General features: G+C 44.9%; 1 long non-coding RNA gene across 2 annotated transcripts; it reads right to left on the minus strand.

Annotated features, from left to right (window-relative positions):
* Positions 1 to 623: 623 nt before the first annotated feature.
* Positions 624 to 4,552, minus strand: LOC142834965 (uncharacterized). Of its 2 annotated transcripts, XR_012907700.1 has the most exons (4): positions 4,481 to 4,552; positions 4,208 to 4,342; positions 2,765 to 2,838; positions 624 to 2,060 (listed from the first exon to the last, which is right to left on the minus strand). It is a non-coding gene; the product is annotated as an uncharacterized LOC142834965 (long non-coding RNA). The 2 variants fall into 2 exon arrangements; XR_012907699.1 differs by lacking the exon at positions 4,481 to 4,552 and having other exon boundaries at positions 4,208 to 4,418.
* Positions 4,553 to 6,010: the final 1,458 nt, after the last annotated feature.

Consider the following 6,010-nt stretch of genomic DNA (forward strand, 5'->3'; position numbering starts at 1 on the left):
GTCTGAGGCCAGCCTGGTCTACAGAGCAAGTTTGAGGACAGCCAAGCTTAGACAGTGAAGGACAGAAAGTGGTGAAGATATAATTGAACGAGGGAGTCATGTTCCAGCCCCAATAAGCAGCAGAACTTGGCAGCTTCAGCCGCGTGGTTATTTGGCTTTAGAGGTAAGGGGAGAAGAAAGGAGTTAAGGGATAACCCTGCTGAGGCCAGGCATGTGTCAGGGGTGTCCCTGATTGGAGGTCTAGTAGAGAGGCTACTGTGTGAGGCTGTGAAGCTGAAGCCTGGATTGCCTTGGAGAACTCAAGATGTCAGAGCTGGCACAGACTTTTGATACCTGCTGTGAGCTGCTAACAGGGAGGAACCAACTCCAGAGAAAGAAGGGTGTGGTAGACAAAGATGAACAGATTTGGAGATCTGAGTGGCTGGGTGGGCTCCCCGTAACACTTTTGGAGTCACAGAAAAAGAAAACTGCTAACCAACACACCATTCTTAGGATTTATTTTTTAATGAAGTTTTTTTTTTAAAAAAAGGAAAAAATACGGAAGTAGATAATTCACAATGAGATCATAATTCTATTGAATATATGTAAAGTTTGCTAGATATTTACTTCTTGACATTTGCTCCATTCAGATTGTAACAGTGGTCATGGAATTAACATATCCCCACCAACAAAGGAAGTATAAAGGGAACCCAGAAGAGGTCTTTCAATTTTTAATGATATTTTAGCATCATTCAATATGATTTTCAAGATTTTGTCCTCAGACATCATAGAATATTTCTACAATTGGCTCAAGCGATAACAGTAATAGCTGTTCTGTCGAAATTACCCACAGGTTAGAGTCCCGGCGTACTGAAATATGAGACGCAGGGGTTTATCTATCTACTATGTCTCGGCAAGTAGAGACAGGGTGCAGGAGAAAGCAGGAGAGTGTAGGAAGGGATCAATTTTTGGAACAGTGTGTCCCCTATTATTCTTCATCGTGTGAAGTACAAAGTGATGGTCACTAAGGCTTTCCCTGTTCCCACACTGGGGTTCCCTTTGGGTGCCAGGAAGCCATTCTGCTTCTTCTCCTGGCCCAGGTCCTTGGTGAGGAAGGGATCAATACTAGCCAAGGCTTTTTACAGCCAACACCATCTTTCCCAGTCAAGACCTTCTAGCCTTGTGGGTGCCAACGTGTGTACCTCCATTATGTTTTCTGGATATTTATCAGGAAAATAACATTCTGCCCAACACTCACCCCAGCTCTTAAATGTTGTCTTAAATCTTTCCAGGCTGCCCAGACCATGAAATAATCACTGAGAAACTATATTATTTGTAATATTGTTTGGCCAACAGCATATTTTTAGCTAGCCCTTATATCCTAAACTAACCCATCTCCATTAATCTGTGTATTGCCACGTGGCTGCGGCTTACTGGCAAGGTTCCATCCAGCGTCTGTCTCCAGTGGGGCTACATTGCTTCTTCAAAAAAATCCCACGCTTGAATGTTTCGTGAAAGAGCTTACATTTAGTGAAAAAAAAAACCAGACATGTGGAAATCTATTATTTGTACAATAAAGGGATGGGTCCCATGCAAGAAAGTTTATCACCGAACATGAGAGTCAGCTCGGCAGGGTGTTGTCTACCTGAGAGTGTTGAGCAAGGCACTACATGGACTGGGTGCTTGCCAGACAGAGATGTAGATAGAGGGAATGATACAAAAAACCCAGACAGACAGAAAAGGATGTATGTTTGATATCGAGTAATGTCAGTGCCGTTGGACTAATGAGTGTGTGTGTCTGTATATGTACAGGTTGTGAGTTAGGCAGGAAAGGTCCCTGTGTGCCACGTTCTGGAACTTTTCAACTCCCAGCTAATGAGTCGTGGTACTGACATCAGCAGGAGGGGAGAAGCAGGGCTGGACATCCAGAGGACAGTGTGGAACAGTTGGAATTGTCTCAGGAACCCCAAAGGACTCAACGGTGACAGTGCGCGCACGTGTGTGAAAAGGAAGTCCCCAGTGGTGATTGTTCAGTTGACTGACAGTGATCAAAAGCTTGACTTTTCTGGTGGGTGTTGAACCTAGAGCAATAGCATAGGCGTCCATCAGGGGAGATACAAGTCAACTGTGTGTTTAGAAACATTATTAACCAGTCTATAGAGGAGTCCCCCCCCCCATGCTTCAAAGGATAATATGATTAAAAGGATGTGAGTTTATTTAGCAAATGTAACTTTTGATCATGGAAGGGACCACACACACAGCGTGGAGACAGAACCTTCTTTGTTCATGCCTCTATTTTACTTCAGTGGAAGCCGGTTCTCTACTACTCTTGAGCTCAGGTTTTTTTCCCCTGCTGTTAATCTGCCACCCCGTGGCCTAATGCGGAACTCCAATCTTAAAGATGAGAGGGAGGACTTAGGAAATCAATGTTCTCTTGGCAAATATAAACATTGAGATAGCATTGGCTGTGAAAAAGATTGTATCACAGCAAGGATGTCCCTCTGCAACATAATGCCTTCTTCCGGCTGTCCAGCGATGCTGTGTGATAGGAATCCACAGAGTGAACGGAAAGACAGAGGTGCAGGCACTTGTGAATCTATGCTTTCGATCCTACGAAACAAAAGCCTGGACAGCGTTTTCACATCCCCCTAAAAGCTAAATAACCAGGTAAGATTAACATCCCCAAACACTGTGTAGACTCATAACACAGCTTTGCACAATAACAACTAGACACTGAATAAACACTCTGAAAAGTGAAACCAAGGGATTCCACACATACACCTACCTCTCAGAATCCACAAGGCAGCTCCCAATCTTCTGTAACTCCATTCCGGGAGGTCGGATGTTCTCTTCTGGCTTCTGTGGACACCAGGCACATATGTGGTATACATACACACATTCAGGCAAAACAATTATACAAATAAAATGAAAATAAATGCATCATTTAAAAACGAAAGGTAGTTAAACTGCCTGGGGACTAGTATATTTCTTAAATTTCCATTTTGATGTCTCTATTTTAATCTTATACCATCAGTTCTTAATTTTTCTTTCCAGCCAATCTTGTTTTCTCAGCCCAAGCTTGTTGTTCTTAAGTACTGTTATCTTTATTTTATGTGTTCTCTTCCCAAGCAGCCATATCTTAGATTTACTCTATATTTGGATTAGTGGTGTGTAGTCTTTTCCGAGCAGGTGGCTGTTTATTGCAGCAGGACAGGCCTGGCTGCAGCTAGCAGCAAGCCTCAACTGCCTTGTAATCTATGAAGGAAATGAAAAGCCTTCCCAACACTGCAGGTTTCTTACTCCTTTTCTCACTCATTTGGAATTCCATCTCCCTTCCCAGCTCAGGTTTTAAGACTACTTGCTATTTTTGTTTTGTATCTTTTTGCAATGTATCATAGAAAGTGAGTGTTGGGAGGGAACGGAAGGAGTCCACCTAGCTGCTGTTGGCGTTAACAGAATGCCTGTCTAAACACTAGGCTTGGTTTTAGTTCATTCTGTCACACACAAAATAACGTCCAGTTGACATGTGCAGAATCATGAGGACAGTAATAACTCCAGGTGTCCTCCCATGTTCATGAGCTCCATGCTTGCAGACTTAGACAAGTGCAGATGGGAAGTTGTTTGGAAAACAAGAATTGCATCTATTGAACATGTAATATAATTTCTTGATATTAGTTCCTTAGAAATCCATAAAACTATTCACATAGCGTTTACCTCATATCAGGTATTATTAATAATCTAGAGACAAATTAAAGTATATGGACAGGTGGGTCTAGGCAATATGAAAATACTATTATACATCATTTTAAATAAGGGCCTTTAATATCTGAGGCTTTTAATATCTCTGCAACGTGATGGGAGTGCAATTAATTCTCTAGGGATCCCAAAGATTCGTATTATACAAATGATATAGAAGTTAAAGAGACTATCACTGCGACCAGCTAGGGCACCAACATGGCTTCTGGCTAACTGAGGTGGCAGATGTTGGAGCTTGGTCCTTTTCTTAGTTACTTTTCTGTTGCTCTGGCCAAATACCCTGACAGAAGGCAAATTAGGGGAATAGGGCTTACTTATGGTTCCAGAGGCTTAGAGTCTATAATGGTGGAGAAGGCATGGGAGCCAGAGCAGGAGAGAGAGAGAGAGAGAGAGAGAGAGAGAGAGAGAGAGAGAGAGAGAGAGAGAGAGAGAGAGAGAAGGAAAAGGGTGAGAGCCACAAACCTCAACCCACCCCAGCAATGCACTTCTTTCCACAGATCTCCACGTTGCAAACCATGTCACCAACCAGAGACCAGCTGTTCAAATGCAGGAGCCTATGGGGACATTTCTCACACAGTCACAGTCCTGGATCACACACGCAATGTAGCTGACGTGAATAAGGAGAAATGGAAGAGGCTGTTAAAACAGGAGGGCGCTCAGAGTTAACCGTTCAGCTTGGCAAGAGCACAGACTGACATTTGCCTTAGAACTCTGTGCCCTCTTCCCACTGCCGAGAATCACTCACTTTGTCTGTGTCTGAGCACAGCGGCTACATTGCCCACTCAGGGAAGACCAGAGGCAGCTGCCGGCTTGCCTTTTCCACCCTGTGAAAGAATGTTCCCTAACCCACTCACCCAGTATCACGAGATCCACTTCCCCCAGGCCAGGCTGTGGTAGGTGCTCGGTTCCCCCCAGCAAGGGGAAGAGGAACTAATTCTGCCACCTCAAGGGAAAATGAACACCAGCTCCCAGATGAACTTCTTTCTCTTTCCCATCCTGCTGAGTTTCACTTTCTGGCCTTCATTTCTCATTCTGTAGGAAACGGAGCCAAGCTAAGCACACCACCCAATTTCACCACACCTTTCTTCCAGAGCAGGACCATGGTCCCTGTTACTCTCGGCAGTGGGGGGCTTGCCTGGCGGCATCTCACTTAGCACAGAGGACTTGTCTGCTTTTGGCTTCATCATGAAGAGGGCCGAGGTCACCCCTCCCCATTTTCTGAAGCCTGAACATCCTGGTTGATGGGCTGCTCACACCCTGGTCCTGTTCTAAAGCCTAGGGCCACCTCAACTCTGACCCCAACTCTGAGATCAGCCTGGCTCTGTGGTCCACTCCAAATCATGTCACCCAGCTGGAGAAGGGTAAAACCCCAACATTCCTTAAGGAGTTTGACGTTTGAGGCTAAGAAGTCTGTGGAAGTTGATGGTAGAATACACACAATTTCTGAATGAATTAATCACCCAAGGTTATATATTTTCAGGTTCAGGGTTTCAGAGGTGACAGTAGGATGGGTTATCTTTTGGGGGGCTTGCAGTTTACTGGAGAGATAGTAATGCCCACACAGAAGAGTGAGGGTCCCTTCTTACGCATTTTAGAGGCAGAGGGAGGTTCTATGTCACATGACTGTTGCTTACAGCCTAGCTATCTGATCCCGGGGCAGCAGAGGGGTCTTTTTAGCCTAGGGCCTGTCCGAAGAATCAGCTACAAGGGTAGGGAGACAAGAATCTCGGAAAACCAACCAGTGGAGAGGTTTTTAAAATAGGCATGACCCTGGCTAACAGAAGCCCCCAAAACCTTCTAAAAGAAAGAAAAGATGAAAGCAGGCTCTGGTCAGGAAGGGTTAAGAGCCTGAAGTGAGAGGGTACTGTGCTCAGAGTCATCAGAAACCACAGAGACAGGGACCGCAGTCAAGTCAGGGCTACACCATCACAGTGCCGCAGCAGACTTCATTCTGCTCTCAGCTCTACGTGACTCTCCAGGCCTTGCTGCCTGTCAGTCAGAATTGTCGTGCAGGCTGGAAGCCATCATGGATCTAAGCAAAGAAGCATCTTTTTCTTAGGGATCAACACAGCATAAGATTCAAGTCAGAGCAGCAGGCTGGAGAATCCTGTTCTCTGCAGAAGCCGAAGGACTGGCTAAGGTCGTGCAGTATTGGAATTCAGTGCTTTCTATATTTAATCATGGCTTCCACAACATCCTTTGTCTTCTTCTCTTATTCCCTATTAACTCTACTGCCAATTCCTTTCAGTGTGGTCTCCCCATGACCCTCTGGAAT

The sequence above is a fragment of the Microtus pennsylvanicus genome, chromosome 14 (genome assembly GCF_037038515.1).
Source record: "Microtus pennsylvanicus isolate mMicPen1 chromosome 14, mMicPen1.hap1, whole genome shotgun sequence".
Lineage (NCBI taxonomy): Eukaryota > Metazoa > Chordata > Mammalia > Rodentia > Cricetidae > Microtus > Microtus pennsylvanicus.